The sequence below is a fragment of the Triticum aestivum genome, chromosome 5B (assembly GCF_018294505.1).
Source record: "Triticum aestivum cultivar Chinese Spring chromosome 5B, IWGSC CS RefSeq v2.1, whole genome shotgun sequence".
Taxonomy (NCBI): Eukaryota; Viridiplantae; Streptophyta; class Magnoliopsida; order Poales; family Poaceae; genus Triticum; species Triticum aestivum.
In genome coordinates this window covers 470191646-470208482 of record NC_057807.1, presented here as the reverse complement: position 1 = coordinate 470208482, position 16837 = coordinate 470191646, and positions in this window count along the sequence as shown.

Sequence of the window (16837 nt, the reverse complement as noted above, 5' to 3'; positions counted from 1 at the left end):
ACAACTTACTTGAAGGATCTTACTCAATCCATAGGTAGGTATGGTGGACTCTCATGGCAAAACTGGGTCTAAGGATATTTGGAAGCAGAAGTAGTATCTCTACTTGGTGCAAGGAATTTGGCTAGCATGAGGGGGAAAGGCAAGCTCAACATGTTTGGAAGGTCAATGACAATATACTTTAACTGAGATGTCGGAAAACATAAAACCATTACGTTGTCTTCCTTGTCCAACATCAACTCTTTTAGCATGTCATACTTAATGAGTGCTTCACAATCATAAAAGATGTCCAAGATAATATATTTATATGTGAACCCCTCTTTCCTTATCACTTCCTATTAATTGCAACGATGACCAAGGCTACGTTCATCAACTCCCAACAATTTTTATGCCTCATACTTTCTATGTGTGAAGTTATCACTATCCATAAGATCAATATGAACTCTTTTATTCTTTCTACTTTCTCAAGATCATAGCACATAGCAAAGCCCTTGAATCAACACTAATCGTTATTATAAATAGCTAACGGACTCGATTACATAAAGAGATCACAAAGCAAAACTCAAACTACTTGATATCAAAACTTCTATATCAAGATACTACTAAAAGGATCGAACTAAATAAAGCGGTAAAGATAGGAGTGTGATGGTGATACGATACCGGGGCACCTCCCCCAAGCTTGGCAGTTGCCAAGGGGAGTGCCCATACCCATGTGATTATTTCCTCGGAGGTGGTGAAGTAGGAGTTGTTGATGATGTAGGCTTGTCGTCCGTCTTCCAAGGCATAGGCTCTCCATCATAAAAGGATGATCGAGTCTCCGGAATCCTTAAATCTGCAGCCAAACTCATTCGCTTGAATCTATATTCATACTCACAGTTCTGGTTTTGCAGGTCATAGATCTGGGCTTGGAGGTTCTCGATTTTCTCTTGAAGCTTGAATATGGTCTCCCCAATGACTTTAGCATCTAGCTTGTGGTTGTTGGTGAACTCCGTGATCATCATCTGGTTGGCATTGAGTCCACGCTCCACCATCCCTTGACACTTGAAAACTTCCTGCTCCACGGCTTCGAGCTTTGTCTCCACGCTCCCAGTACGCCTTGGTCCCTCCACATCACGGATGTGCAACACCCCCTCATGCATCTCAATGGTTTGAGGGTGTTGCAGTACCTCCGCGAGATAGGGTTGATAACCCTCTCGAAAAACTTGTCCTTGGGAGCGCTTGGAGACGCCATGATGTTCTAGATCTGAAACAGAAACAGCTCGAAACGAAAACAGAGGATATTTGCGTGATACGGTGGTCAAAACCTTCGGGAGTATATATAATGAATTTTTACCGACCAAAATACGTAACATACAAGAAAACGGAGTCCGGGAAGCACACGAGGTGCTCACGAGACAAGGGGTGTGCCCTCCACTCTCGTGGGAGCCTCGTGTCCCTTTGGGACTACTTCTTTCTTCCTAAAATTCTTAAATATTCCAAAACGGATAAAAATTGCCATTGGAGTTGGTTTACTTACCATACCACATACCTATGCCTTTTCGGAGTCTGGAACGTTCTGGAAAGTGTAACTTATGTATTCCTCAGGGGTTACGGTTTCAATAAATATTAGTTTCAACATTGATAGGATTACCTGAAATATAGTGTTTAATTCTTTGACCGTTTACCACCCTCGGATTTGTGCCTTCAAAGTTGTTGATTTTTATGGCACCAGAATGATAGACCTCCTCGATAACGTAGGGACCTTCCCATTTTGAGAGAAGTTTTCCTGCAAAAAATCTTAAACGAGAGTTGAATAATAACACATAATCTCCTACGTTAAACTCACGCTTTTGTATCCTCTTATCATGCCAGCATTTGACTTTTTCTTTGAAAAGCTTGGCATTCTCATAGGCTTGGGTTCTCCATTCATCAAGTGAGCTAATATCGAATAACCTCTTCTCACCGGCAAGCTTGAAGTCATAATTGAGCTCTTTAATAGCCCAATATGCTTTATGTTCAAGTTCAAGAGGTAAATGACACGCTTTTCCATAAACCATCTTATAAGGAGACATACCCATAGGATTTTTGTATGCAGTTCTATAGGCCCATAATGCATCATCAAGTTTTTTGGACCAATTCTTTCTAGATCTATTCACAGTCTTTTGCAAAATTAATTTGAGCTCTCTATTGCTCAACTCTACTTGACCACTAGACTGCGAATGATAAGGAGATGCTATTCTATGATTGACATCATACTTAGCAGCATCTTACGGAAAGCACCATGAATGAAATGTGAACCACCATCAGTCATAAGATATCTAGGGACTCCAAACCTCGGAAAAATAACTTCTTTAAGCATTTTAATAGAAGTGTTATGATCAGCACTACTAGTTGGAATAGCTTCTACCCACTTAGTAACGTAATCAACAGCAACTAAAATATGTGTATAACCATTAGAGGCAGGAAAAGGTCCCATATAATCAAAGCCCCAAACATCAAACGGTTCAATAACAAGAGAATAATTCATAGGCATTTCTTGACGTCTACTAATGTTACCTATTCTTTGACATTCATCACACGATAAGACAAACTTACGAGCATCTTTGAAGAGAGTAGGCCAATAAAAACCAGATTGTAGTACCTTGTGTGCAGTTCTATCTCCAGCGTGGTGTCCTCCATAAGATTCAGAGTGACACTTGCGTAGGATCTGTTCCTGTTCATGCTCAGGCACACAACGTCTAATAACACCATCTACTCCTTCTTTATAAAGGTGTGGATCATCCCAGAAGTAATGTCTTAAATCATAAAAGAACTTTTTCTTTTGCTGGTATGTGAAACTAGGCGGTAAATATTTAGCAACAATGTAATTAGCATAATCAGCATACCAAGGAGCAGTACGAGAAGCATTGACGACCGCTAATTGTTCATCAGGAAAGCTATCATTAATAGGCAGTGGGTCATCAAGAACATTCTCTAACCTAGACAAGTTATCTGCAACGGGGTTCTCAGCTCCCTTTCTATCAATAATATGCAAGTCAAATTCTTGGAGCAAGAGAACCCATCTAATGAGTCTAGGCTTAGCATCTTTCTTTTCCATAAGATATTTAATAGCAGCATGATCAGTGTGAATAGTAACTTTGGAATCAACAATATAAGGTCTAAACTTATCACATGCAAACACAACTGCTAAGAACTCTTTTTCAGTAGTAGCATAATTTCTCTGGGCAGTATCAAGAGTCTTACTAGCATACTGGATAACATTCAATTTCTTATCAACTCTTTGCCCTAAAACAACACCTACAGCATAATCACTAGCATCGCACATAATTTCAAAAGGTAAATTCCAATCAGGTGGCTGAACAATAGGTGCAGTGATCAAAGCTTTCTTAAGCACTTCAAACGCTTCTACACAATCATCATCAAAGACAAAAGGAATATCTTTTTGCAATAAATTAGTCAGAGGCCTAGAGATTTTAGAAAAGTCCTTAATGAACCTCCTATAAAAACCGGCATGACCAAGGAAACTTCTTATACCTTTTATGTCCTTGGGACATGGCATCTTTTCAATAGCATCAACTTTGGCTTTATCAACTTCAATACCTCTCTCGGAGATCTTGTGCCCCAAGACAATGCCTTCATTAACCATAAAGTGACACTTTTCCCAATTCAGGACGAGACTAGTGTCTTCGCATCTCTGCAAAACTCGATCAAGGTTGCTCAAACAATCATCAAAAGAGGATCCATAGACGGAGAAGTCATCCATGAATACCTCACAAATCTTTTCACAAAAATCAGAGAATATAGCCATCATGCATCTTTGAAAGGTAGCAGGTGCATTACATAAACCAAAAGGCATACGTCTATAAGCAAAAGTACCAAAAGGGCAAGTAAAAGTAGTTTTAGATTGATCCTTCGCTGACACAGGTATCTGAGAGAAACCAGAATAACCATCTAGAAAGCAAAAATGTGTGTGTTTGGATAGCCTTTCTAGCATTTGATCAATAAAAGGTAAAGGGTAATGATCTTTCTTAGTAGCTTTATTTAACTTACGGAAATCAATTACCATCCTATAACCTGTAATAATTCTTTGCGGGATCAATTCATCTTTATCATTAGGAACAACGGTAATACCTCCCTTTTTAGGGACACAATGGACATGGCTTACCCATTCACTATCAGCAACGGGATAAATAATACCTGCCTCAAGGAGCTTTAGTATCTCCTTTCTTACCACTTCCTTCATCTTGGGATTTAATCGTCTTTGAGGATCCCTAACTGGTTTGGCATCTTTCTCCACTGAAATCTTGTGTTGACATAATGTGGGACTAATGCCCTTAAGATCATCCAGAGTATATCCAATAGCTGCTCGGTGCTTCTTCAGAGTTTTCAATAATCTTTCTTCTTCTTTCTCTGAAAGGTTAGCACTAATAATAACAGGATATATTTCTTTTTCATCAAGATAAGCATACTTAAGATTATCAGGTAATGGTTTGAGTTCAAACACGGGATCACCCTTGGGTGGAGGGGGATCCCCAAGAATTTCAACGGGAAGGTTATGTTTCAGCATAGGTTCCTGTTTAAGGAACACTTCATCTATTTCTTCCCTTTCCTTCATAAACATATCGTTTTCATGGTCTAGCAAATATTGTTCTAACGGATCAGTTGGAGGAACAGCAATGGAAGCAAGACCAATAATCTCATCCTTACTAGGTGGTTCCCTTTCACGAGGTTGTCTACTAAACTTAGCGAAATTAAACTCATGAGACATACCATCTATGCCAACAGTGACAATATTCTTTTCACAATTAATCTTAGCACTAGCAGTATTCAAGAAGGGTCTACCAAAAATAATGGGACAAAAATCATCTTGTGGGGAACCAAGAACAAGAAAATCAGCAGGGTATTTAACCTTCCCACACAAAACTTCAACATCTCTAACAATCCCAATAGGTTTAATGGTATCCCTATTAGCAAGCTTAATAGTAACATCAATGTCTTCTAATTCAACGGGTGCAATGTCGTGCATAATTTCTTTATAAAGATCATAAGGTATCGCACTAGCACTAGCACCCATATCACATAAGCCATGATAACAATGATCTCCTATTTTAACAGAAATAACAGGCATGCCTACGACAGGTCTACGTGTCTTAGTATCAGGTCTAGCAATATTAGCAGTCTCACCCAAGAAAGAAATAACATGCCCATCTAAGTCCTCATCCAAGAGATCTTTAACCATAGCAATACTAGGTTCAACATTAATTTTCTCAGGAGGTGTATAAGTCCTAGTATTACTCTTACGAACAACAGTCGAAGCTTTAGCATGATCCTTTATCCTAACAGGAAAAGGAGGTTTTTCAACATAAGCAGTAGGAACAATAGGATCACTATAGGTAATAGTCTTTTCTTCGACTGTAATAGGTGCAACTACTTTCACTTCACAAGGAGGATTATATTTAAACCACTTCTCTTTAGGGAGATCAACGTGAGTAGCAAAAGATTCACAAAAGTAGCTACTATCTCAGAGTCAAGTCCATACTTAGCGCTAAATCCACGAAAAGCATCGGTATCCATAAAAGATTTAACACAATCGAACTTAGGTGTCATACCTGACTCCTTACCATCGTCGGAACCCCAATCTTCAGAGTTGCGCTTAATTCTTTCCAATAAGTCCCATCTAAAATCAATAGTCTTCAGCATATAAGAACCAGCATAGGAAGTATCGAGCAGGTTGCGATTATCAAGAGAAAGCCAAGCATAAAAATTCTGAATAATCATTTCCCGATAGAGGTCATGATTGGGGCATGAATATAACATTGACTTAAGCCTACCCCAAGCTTGAGCGATGCTTTCTCCTTCGCGAGGCCAGGAATTATATATGTAATTATGATCATGATGAACAAGATGCATAGGATAGAACTTTTGGTGGAATTCCAACTTCAATCGCTTATAATTCCAAGATCTCGTATCATCACATAGCCTATACCATGTCAATGCATCTCCCTTCAAAGATAAAGGGAAGACCTTCCTTTTGACAACATCATCGGGAATACCTGCAAGCTTAAATAATCCACAAACTTCATCCACAAAGATAAGGTGTAAATCGGGATGCAATGTTCCATCTCCTGCAAATGGATTAGCTAGCAGTTTCTCTATCATACCCGAAGGAATCTCAAAGTAAATATTTTCATAAAGTTCAGTAGGTTGAGGAGCAACTCTTTGCTCTTCTGGTTGGGGTGAAGATACCCCAAACAAGCCCCTCAACGGATTAGTTTCCATAGTGACAAGTAACAGAAAATTTCAGCACACTATATAAATGTTTCCTTGCCAAGTTCCACTCACCAAAAGTGCTACACTCCCCGGCAACGGCGCCAGAAAAGAGTTTTGATGACCCACAAGTGTAGGGGATCTATCGTAGTCCTTTCGATAAGTAAGAGTGTCGAACCCAATGAGGAGCAGAAGGAAATGATAAGCGGTTTTCAGTAAGGTTTTCTCTGCAAGCACTGAAATTGTAGGTAATAGATGGTTTTGTGATAAGATAAATAGTAATGAGCAACAAGTAAATAAAGTAAATAAAGTGCAGCAAGGTGGCCCAATCCTTTATGTAGCAAAGGATAAGCCTGGACAATTTCTAATAATAATAAAGGAGCTCCCGAGGACACATTGGGAATTATCGTCGAGCTAGTTTTCATCATGTTCATATGATTCGCGTTCGGTACTTTGATAATTTGATATGTGGGTGGACCGGAACTTGGGTACTACCCTAACTTGGACAAGCATCCCACTTATGATTAACCCCTATTGCAAGCATCCGCAACTACAAAGAAGTATTAAGGTAAACCTAACCACAGCATTAGACATATGGATCCATATCAGCCCCTAATGAAGCAACGCATAAACTAGGGTTTAAGCTTCTGTCACTCTAGCAACCCATCATCTACTTATTACTTCCCCATGACTTCCTCTAGGTCCAAATACTGGTGAAGTGTCATGTAGTCGACGTTCACATAACACCACTAGAGGAAAAGACAACATACATCTCATCAAAATATCGAACGAATACCAAATTCACATGACTACTAATAGCAAGACTTCACCCATGTCCTCAGGAACAAATGTAACTACTCACAAAGAATATTCATGTTCATAATCAGAGGAGTAATAATATGCATAAAGGATCTGAACATATGATCTTCCCCCAAGTAAACCAATTAGCATCAACTACAAGGAGTAATCAACACAACTAGCAACCCACAGGTACCAATTTGTGGTTTTGATACAAGATTGGATACAAGAGATGAACTAGGGTTTTGAGAGGAGATGGTGCTGGTGAAAATGTTGATGGAAATTGACCCCCTCTCGATGAGAGGATCGTTGGTGATGACGTTGGTGATGATTTCCCCCTCCCAGAGGGAAGTGTCCCCGACAGAGTAGCTCCGCCAGAGCCCTAGATTGATTCTGCCAAGGTTCCGCCTCGTGGCGGCGGAGTTTCGTCCCGTAAGCTTGCCCTCGATTTTTTCCAGGGTAAAAGCGATGATATAGCAGAAGATGGACGCTGGAGGCCCACCAGGGGGACAAGGAGATAGGGGGCGCGCCCTATAGGGGGGCTGTCTCCTGGACAGGGTGTGGGCCCCCTGGCCTATTTCTTTCGCTCAGAAATTCTTAATAATTCCAAAAGGTTGTTTCGTGGAGTTTCAGGACTTTTGGAGCTGTGCAGAATAGGTTCCCAACATTTGCTCCCTTTCTAGCTAGAATTCCAGCTGCCGGCATTCCCCCTCTTCATGGTAAACCTTGTAAAATAAGAGAGAATAGCCATAAGTAATGAGATATAATGTGTAATAACAACCCATAATGCAATAAATATTGATATAAAAGCATGATGCAAAATGGACGTATCATTGCCATCCTATGATGTCTGAGTAGATTTTTGTTGTCCTATCGGTGATTGATGAATTGCTATGATTGGTTTAATTTGCTTGTGGTTATGTTGCTGTCCTATTGTGCCCTCCGTGTCGCGCAAGCGTGAGGGATTACCGCTATAGGTGTTGCAATATGTTCATGATTCGCTTATAGTGGGTTTGCTTGAGTGACAGAAGCATAAACCCGAGTAAGGGGGCTGTGGCATATGGGATAAAGGGGACTTGATACTTTAATGCTATGGTTGGGTTTTACCTTAATGATCTTTAGTAGTTGCGGATGCTTGCTAGAGTTCCAATCATAAGTGCATATGATCCAAGAAGAGAAAGTATGTTAGCTTATGCCTCTCCCACATAAAACTTGCTATCGGTCTAGTAAAGTAGTCAATTGCTTAGGGACAATTTCACAACTCCTACCACCACTTTTACACACTCGCTATATTTACTTTATTGCTTCTTTATCTAAACAGCCCCTAGCTTTTATTTACGTGCTCTTTATTATCTTGCAAACCTATCCAACAACACCTACAAAGTACTTCTAGTTTCATACTTGTTCTAGGTAAAGTGAACACTAAGAGTACGTAGAGTCGTATCAGTGGCAGATAGGACTTGAGAGAATATTTGTTCTACCTTTTGCTCCTCGTTGGGTTCGACACTCTTACTTATTGAAAGAGGCTACAATTATCCCCTACACTTGTGGGTTATCAAGACCTTTTTCTGGCGCCGTTGCCGGGGAGTCATAGCATGGGGTGAATATTCTCGTGTGTGCTTGTTTGCTTTATCACTAAGTAATTTTTATTTGCTGTTCTTAGTTCTTCTCTATCTTTAGCTATGGATACGGAACATGAAATACCAAAAAAAATTAGGTGTACTTGCTACTCATGGAGATGGGGAACCTCCTAAAACCCTCGATGCTTGTTATGTTCAAGATATTATGTACTAATTTGATAATCCTGAGAAAACCCCATTCAATTATGTTATGGGAGACATGTTGGATCAACATGAATACTTTACAGATTATCGCTTGACACAAAAAGGGAAACTATTATGGGATCAAATTCATATGTTACGTTGGTATGCTCGTCAACTCGGCTTGATACATGATTATACTTGTTGCTCTAGGATGAAGGCCCCACACCTTCCCTTTTCATGCAAATTCAATGGTAATAAAACCTTAGCTTCTTATGCTAATGGTGTATATGATTACTATGATGTGGAACAAATAGAAGAATTTGTTGCTTTTATGGGTACTTATGAGATTGGATCTATGTTTAAAGAGTTTGATGATTTTGATGATTCAGTTTATAGACCTGAAAATTTTGCTATACTTAGATATTGCTATAAAAATTATGAATACTATTACAATATTGATGCATATATTGAGAAAGTCTCCGCTGTCCAAGAAGAGACTAATATTTTGCAGGAAGCTATGGAAGAAGAAATTGATGAAACTGTGAGCTCATTGGATGAAAAAGATGACGAGGAGAGTGAAGAACAAAAGGAGGAAGAGCGGATTAGCTACCCGTGCCCACCTTCTAATGAGAGTAACTCTTCAACTCATACATTGTTTTATTCCCCTTCGTTCTTACCGAAGGATGATTGCTATGATGATTGCTATGATGATTGTTATGATCCCGTTGATTCTATTGAAATATCCCTTTTTGATAATGCTTGTGATGCTTGTGGCCAAGATGCCAATATGAATGATGCTTATGGAGATGAACTTGCTATAGTTCCTTATGTTAAACATGAAATTGTTGCTATTGCACCCACGCATGATAGTCCTTTTATCTTTTTAATTCTCCAAACTACACTATATCGGAGAAGTTTGTGCTTATTAGGGATTATATTGATGGGTTGCCTTTTACCGTTGCACATGATGATTTTGATAGAAATAATATGCATGTGCTTTCTGCTCCTACTTGCAATTATTATGAAAGAGGAACTATATCTCCGCCTCTTTATGTTTCCAATACGATAGAAAAATTGCAAGAAACTGCTTATACTATGCATTGGCCTTTACTTGGTGTGCATGAATTGTTCTTTTATGACATGCCGATGCATAGGAAGAGAGTTAGACTTCATTGTTGCATGATATATGTTACTTTGTGCTCACTACTAAATTACAAATCATTGTTAATTAAAATTGGCTTTGATATACCTTGGGATCCGGGTGGATCCATTACTTGAGCACTATATCCCTAGCTTAATGGCTTTAAAGAAATTGCTGCCAGGGAGACAAACCGAAAGTTTTAGATAGTCATTTATTTCTATTGAGTGCTTTCATATAGTTTCAAAACAAAAAAATAAAGAGGGGAACCCAAAACTTTTCAAAAAGGAAAGTGAAAGTGAGAAAGACAAGCATTGTTGAAGTGGGAGCTAGCCTTGAACTTTGTTCATGCTCACGGAAACTTTGTGAATCTTGATTATAGAAACTTTTCATAAAAAATATTATCCCCTTGTATAATTCCATTGTATTATAAAAATAATGTGCCAAGGTTTGCCTTTAGGATGTTTACAATGCTTGTTGGTTTGTATGGTGCAGGACAGAAACTTTGGCTGTAGTGCGTGATTTTACATTTTTAACTGGAACGTTAAGTGGTTCTGATTCCTTTTTCACTGTCTTACTGTAAAAAAATTATTTTTCCTAATTTTGGTAGAATTGTTGGGGTACCATAAGTGTGGTGAATGTTCAGATTTCTACAGACTATTCTGTTTTTGCCAGATTCTGTTTTTGATGCATAGTTTGCTTGTTTTGATGAATCTATCAATTTCTAAAAGTGGATTAAGCCATGAAAAAGTTATATTAACATAGACACAATGCAAAAAAAATATGAATTGGTTTGCTACAGTACTTAGACTAGTGATTTGCTTTATTATACTAACGGATCTTACCGAGTTTTCTGTTGAAGTTTTGTGTGGATGAAGTGTTTGATCGAGGAGGTCTTGATATGAGTAAAAGGAAGAGAGGCAAGAGCTAAAGCTTAGGGATTCCCAAGGCACCCCAAGTAAATATTCAAGTAGACTCAAGCGTCTAAGCTTGGGGATGCCCCAGAAGGCATCCCCTCTTTCTTCAACAAGTATTGGTATGTTTTCGTATTCGTTTCGTTCATGCGATATGTGCAAGTCTTGGAGCGTCTTTTGCATTTAGTTTTCACTTTTGTTTTATGCACCATGCTAGTATGAGATAGTCCTTGGTTGATTTATAGAATGTTCATTGCACTTCACTTATATCTTTTGAGTATGGCTTTATAGAATGCTTCATGTGCTTCACTTATATCATTTGAAGTTTGGATTGCCTGTTTCTCTTCACATAGAAAACCGCCATTTGTGGAATGCTCCTTTGCTTCACTTATATTTGTTAGAGTTTGGTCATATCTTTTGTAGAAAGAATTAAACTGTCTTGCTTCACTTATATTTATTTAGAGAGATGACAGGAATTGGTCATTCACATGGTTAGTCATAAAATCCTACATAAACTTGTAGATCACTGAATATGATATGTCTGATTCCTTGCAATAGTTTTGCGATATAAAGATGGTGATATTGGAGTCATGCTAGTGGGTGGTTGTGGATTGTAGAGACACTTGTGTTGAGGTTTGCAAGTCCCGTAGCATGCACGTATGGTAACCGTTGTGTGACAAATTTGAAGCATGGGGTGTTTCTTTGATTGTCTTCCTTATGAGTGGCGGTCGGGGACGAGCGATGGTCTTTTCCTACCAATCTATCCCCCTAGGGGCATGCGTAGTAGTACTTTGCTTTGAGGGCTAATAAACTTCTGCAATAAGTATATGAGTTCTTTATGACTAATGTGAGTCCATGGATTATACACACTTTTACCTTTCCACCATTGCTAGCCTCTTCGGTACCGTGCATTGCCCTTTCTCACCTCGAGAGTTGGTGCAAACTTCGCCGGTGCATCCAAACCCCGTGATATGATACGCTCTATCACACATAAGCCTCATTATATCTTCCTCAAAACAGCCACCATACCTACCTATCATGGCATTTCCATAGCCATTATGAGATATATTGCCATGCAACTTCCATCATCATCATATACATGACTTGAGCATTTATTGTCATATTGCTTTGCATGATCGTAAGATAGCTAGCATGATGTTTTCATGGCTTGTCCGTTTTTGATGTCATTGCTACGCTAGATCATTGCACATCTCGGTACACCACCAGAAGCATTCATATAGAGTCATATCTTTGTTCCAATATCGAGTTGTAATATTGAGTTGTAAGTAAATAAAAGTGTGATGATCATCATTATAGAGCATTGCCCCATGAAAAAAAGAAGAAAAAATAAAAAAAAGAAAAAAAGTAAAGGCCAAAGAAGCCTAAAAAAAGGGGGCCAAAGAAGCCCACCGAAAAAAGAAAAAAGAAGAAAAAAGAAAAAAAGAAAAAGAAAAGGGGCAATATTACTATCCTTTTACCACACTTGTGCTTCAGAGTAGCACCATGTTCTTCATATAGAGAGTCTCATATTGTAAGGGCTTATTTTTCACCAAGGTGTTTTGGTGATTGATGACAATGCTTTTGCGGACTAATCATGTGCATTGAGATTTTCAGAGATTCATCCTTTGGCACAAGACGATTCCCTCCCCTCGGTGCTTTATTCAAGACGGTGCAGCTCCTTCGTTTCTCTGTTGGTGGACTAGTTGCGTAGGAGTCACCGTACTATCAAGAGGGGATCCGCTTTGGTATGGCTTGGGTGGAATCAACACGTACACATTCTTATTGCACCCGCTGTTCCTTCCCGCTTCAATGGAGCTCTCATTCCCCTCTCTGCTCTCTCTGTCTGGCCCCAGCGGTAGTACCGCGGGCCACAGCGGTAGTACCACCTAAGACAGCAAGCGGTAGTACCGCTCCTCAGCAGTAGTACCGCTTAGTGGATTCTTCCGTAGTACCACTGAGGCTCTGGGCCACTACCGCCTCGACTCGAGCCCTCATTTTCTCATGTCAGGTTCTGCGGCACTAGTCGCGGCAGTAGTGGCGGTAGTACCGCTCCCGAGCGGTAGTACCGCCCTTACCACCGCGGTAGTACCGCTCTGGGTCCAGGACCCTGCTCCCCTCTTGTGCGCGTCAATACCGCTAGGTGGCGCGATAGTACCGCTGGCTCAGCGGTAGTACTGCCCACCCAAGCGGTAGTACCGCTCTCTGCGGGGCTGCTTGGAGGGGTAACGGTTGGATTGTTTCCCCCACTATATAAAGGGGTCTTCTTCCCCAAAGTTGACCTATCTCTTCCCCCAAAAGCTCAATTGTTGCTCCAAGCTCCATTTTCGCCCGATCTCTCTCCATAGCCAATCAAACTTGTTGATTTGCTCGGGAGTGGTTGAGAAGGCCCAGATCTACACTTCCACCAAGAGAAATTTGATTCCCCCCACTAATCCCTAGCGGATCTTGTTACTCTTGGGTGTTTGAGCACCCTAGACGGTTGAGGTCACCACAGAGCCATAGTCCATTGTGGTGAAGCTTCGTGGTGTCGTTGGGAGCCTCCAATTAAGTTGTGGAGATTGCCCCAACCTTGTTTGTAAAGGTTCGGTCGCCGCCTTCAAGGGCACCAATAGTGGAATCACGGCATCTCACATTGTGTGAGGGCATGAGGAGATTACGATGGCCCTAGTGGCTTCTTCGGGAGCATTGTGCCTCCACACCGCTCTAACGGAGACGTACTTCCCCTCAAAAGGAGGGAACTTCGGTAACACATCCTCGTCTCCACCGGCTCTACTCTTAGTTACCTCGTGCCTTTACTTGGGCAAGCTTATTTGTGTTGTATCCCTTGCTTGTTTGTGTGCTAGTTGGTGTTTCATCATATAGGTTGCTCACCTAGTTGCATATCTAGACAACCTACTTTGATGCAAAGTTTAATTTGGTAAAGAAAAGTTTAAAAAGTGTTAGTTGCCTATTCACCCCCCCCCCTAGTCAACTATATTGATCCTTTCAATTGGTATTTGAGCCTCGTCTCTTTATTAAGGACTTTGACGTCCAAAGAGTATGGTTGACACCACAGACGGTGTGGAGGAGCACTCCGGTGTGAATCCTATCTCGTCTACGGCCGATGGGGGAACCACGGTCTCTCGGGAGGAATTCAATGTGGCTTTGGACACATTGAAAACCTCCATGACGACCGAGGTTGAAAGCATGTTTACTAAATTCCTAGAAGGGCTGAAACTGTCTACCTCGCTGATGAAAGTGGGTGATCCCACTAACAAGGTGACGGATGCTACCTCCGACAAGGGGAAGCTAACAGTGAAAGGGGTCCTTCTACTAGTGGTAGAAATGGCACCAGCATCTTTGCCCACGTGGAACCTCCAACTTATGGAGGACCGATTCCCTCTACTCATTTAAATCATGCCGGTCTCCTAAGATTGTGAAAAACGAGGATTTTGATTCTTGGGTGTATCGCTTCAAGCGTCATTTAAATCATGTTAATACTAATCTTTGGAGAATCATTGAAGAAGGTTTCTATCCACATGACCCAAGCAACTTCACCCCTAGAGAAGCCGTGGATAATCAATTAAATGAGAATGCTCTCTTCAACATCCAAGATGCAATTCTCCCCGAAGATCTCCCTTATCTTCGACCCTACGCCATGGCCAAAGACGTGTGGCATTGTGTTGTGTCTCTCTATCGGGGAAGCACAAGCATTCAACGCTCCAACTATGAAGTGGTGCAAGATGAAGCCGATGAGTTTGCTATGAAGGAAGATGAAGAACCTCGTGAGCTCTTTCGGAGTGTAACCAAACTCGCGGTCTCACTCCGTGATCATGGGAGCAAGGACATGGATGACAATTGGATCAAACGCAAGTTCCTCAAGGCCATGATGCCCTACAACAAGGCCATGTCCTCTGTCATTCGTCAAAGACCGGACTTCCACTCCATGACCTCAAGTGAAGTGTTGGATGAGTTCGTTGCTGTGAGCATCTTGGACAAGACCGCCGATAACGCGGTGCTCCAGTCTCAAAGGGCAAAGAAGCCCAACCTTGCCTTGAAGGCCAAGGTTATTGTTGAAGAATAGGAAGAAGAGGAATATGAGGAGAGCAACCCCGAATATACAAAATATGATTATCATGAGCACATGGCTCTTGCTTCAAGGCAATTTTGGAGCAAGAAGAACTCAAGACCAAATTTCAACAAGAACAACTCAAGTGGCTTCAAGGGAAAGCAATGAGTAATAACTTGTTACAACTGTGGCAATGTGAGCCATTTCGTTGCGGATTGTCCTTACGAGAAGAGGGAAGACAATGGTGGCAAGCTCATCCGAAAAGACAAAGCCAAGTCCTTCCCCAACAAAAACAACTTCACCAAGAAGACTCCTACTCGAGGGTTGGTGGTTCAAGAAGAATACCGTGAGGATGACGATGATGATGAAGATAATGAAGCAATGTCCATGGCATCCATTGCCATTGCCACATCTCCCCGAATGTCTCTCTTCGATTCACCCAACGAGAACATCACCGCCAAGTGCCTCATGGCTAAAGCCACCAACAAGGTAACCCCCAACATTAAAACCACCATCATTACTAATCCTTCCTTGACGGATTGCATTGATGAAAGTGAGGGGAATAATGATGAGATGAATGAATTTGAGTCTTTTATGAGTAAACTCAAGGGCAAATCCAAGAAGCACTTTGTTGCTCTCTTGGAACAACTTGGTGAAGCCAATGACATGATCGAGGCTCACAAAGAAACCATCCCTGAGATGGAAGGGCATAGTCGTGACTATGCCGATGAGATATCGGATCTTTCTAATGCTCTTTAGGAAGAGCGTGTGCATCGTTTGACTCTTGAGGAGTCACACAACAATGACCATGCTAAATTAAAGAAAGATCTTGATCATGCTCTTGTTGTCTCTCATGTGGCAAACTCCGAGAAGGCTAAACTTGGGGTTGATCTTGCTAGACTCAAAGAGTAGTTTGATTTACTTGACAAGGCACACAAGGCCTTGAAGGGTGTTCATTCTAGCCTCAAGGAGTCTCATGCTCAACTCCAAGTGAGGTTAACCAAGGAGAAAGCCAATTTTCCTCATATGGTCTTAATTGATAACGCAAATGCTACTAACCCGTGTTGTGAGCATGTGCATCTTGTGGAGGAGAATGCCAAGTTGAAGGAACAACTCGAGAAAGGCCTTGTGTCATGCATACAAGGTGAGAAGAACCTAAATGACCTTTTGAGCAATCAAAAGGAAGGTGTGGCCAAGGAGGTAGTTGGGTTCACACCCAAGTCCAAGGGTAAGAAGAAGAACAAGAAGAAGAATGACAAGACCAAACGACCTCCCCCTCTTAAGCAAACTTTTGTTAAGGAGGGAGAGGGTTCTCCTAAGGAGAAGAATAACAATGCGAAGAGTGGTGATGCCAAAAATGGCAAAGCCATCTCTTCCAACAAAGCCGGCGACTTTAACCCTTCTTATGTGTTGTGCCATGCTAGTGATGGGCATGTTTATGCTAAATTTGTTGGTTCTCCTTATGAGTACATTGAATGGTGTATTTGGGTTCCTAAGACCCTAGTTACTAACATCAAAGGACCCATTACTAAATGGGTACATAAAACCAAGCATTAATCTCTTGTAGGTGTTTGCTTCTGGTGGGGGATCATGGTTGCTCGATAGTGGAGCAACAAATCATATGACTGGAAGCAAGGACTTGGTGGTGGACGTATAAAAGATCCCATCTATGCCCACCAATGTCGAGTGGGGTGATGCCTCATCTTCTAAGGTATTGGGTCTTGTCAAGGTTGTCATTTCTCATGATCTTACGATCGAGAAAGTCATGCTTGTTGAGTCTCTTGCGTACAATTTACTTTCGTTCGTCAACTTGCACTTATGAGTTTTGCCACTTTCTTTGATGTTGATACCGTGGCCCTCTTGTGGAGCAAGACTCTTAAAGTAGCCTTTGTTGGGCATGTCGAGAATGGTCTCTATGTGATTAACTTTTTGG